We start from the raw sequence: 1,134 nt of genomic DNA, 5'->3' as shown, positions 1-1,134 counted from the left end.
TTTATATTATTTTAGGGATGGGCATCAGCAAAGTGAACAAGTGCTCCCAGGGGCCACAGCATGAACAATTTCGCATTTATTTATTCTCTTGTAAACTATAATCAAATATATGTTAGTAATTACATTAATATATAACAATGTAATATATAATATGGAATAATTACATTTGTTAGAGATTGTATTTATTTGATTGTATATGTTGTAGAATCCATTGCTGCATATTGTAGAAACAGTAAAGAAGGGCTGACTAGAGCATCAACATGCTGAAGGCAATAGAAAGCAATATCAACTACTTGCTACAGCAACATATACTGTATACTAAGATCAAAATGATGCAGAGATTAGCATGTCTCCTGTATAAGGATGACAAACAAATTGCTAAAGCATTTCATATTTTAAAATATTGCAAGTGTATATCTATATGGCAAGGAAAGGAATAATAAAATGTGTAGAGCCAAACTCTCTATTTCTAGAAGTCTGGGACCACTTAGAATATGAAGAAATGCCTATATATACTTTAATAGCTCCTAAGAGATTATTGTTTGTCTCCTTAGTCCATATGTAAGGAACTCATTTAGTGTGCAGAGCAGTTTTGTAGTTGTAGGAGATATTGTGAGATATTTAACAGAGTCCAGTTCAGAGTTTGATGCAGCATATCAGGAAGGTTCTAGAAAATACTAGAAATATGCAGAGGAGGAAGGAGCTGGAGTGATAGGAAAATAGTTAAAGGAAAGCTATTTTTCAGATCCAGTATCCTTTGAGTTCACACCTTACTTTGATTTTTATGTGTAGCCATGTAAAAGAGTTCTAGCCATGTAATATTGTCAGTCCCATGATATGTGCTATTTTCAGGCCTCATCTACAAAACTCTCCTAATCATTATCCTTTCTCTTCTTGCACTAGTGACACTGGAAGCCAAATATCAAAGTTAAGCAGAATCCGTGGCAGAATCTGTATTCCTACATCAAGAGAAGAGCTGCTTGACTATCATGAATACCTAATTTGGACTTTAGGAGAGAAGAAACAAACTTTTGTCAAGCCACTGATTTTTTAGTTTTGTTCTTCAAATCACTGTTATTATCATTATTATCTTTTTATTAATTTTGGTTTATTAGTCAAAACAATATACCTTTC

General features: G+C 33.0%; 1 pseudogene; it reads left to right on the top strand.

Annotated features, from left to right (window-relative positions):
• Window positions 1-300: 300 nt before the first annotated feature.
• Window positions 301-398, top strand: LOC138822495 (U6 spliceosomal RNA; annotated as a pseudogene).
• Window positions 399-1,134: the final 736 nt, after the last annotated feature.

The sequence above is a fragment of the Dipodomys merriami genome, unplaced genomic scaffold (assembly GCF_024711535.1).
Source record: "Dipodomys merriami isolate MVZ:Mamm:240054 unplaced genomic scaffold, mDipMer1.0.p SCAF_1105, whole genome shotgun sequence".
Classification (NCBI taxonomy): domain Eukaryota; kingdom Metazoa; phylum Chordata; class Mammalia; order Rodentia; family Heteromyidae; genus Dipodomys; species Dipodomys merriami.
This window is presented reverse-complemented; position numbering and strand designations above follow the sequence as displayed.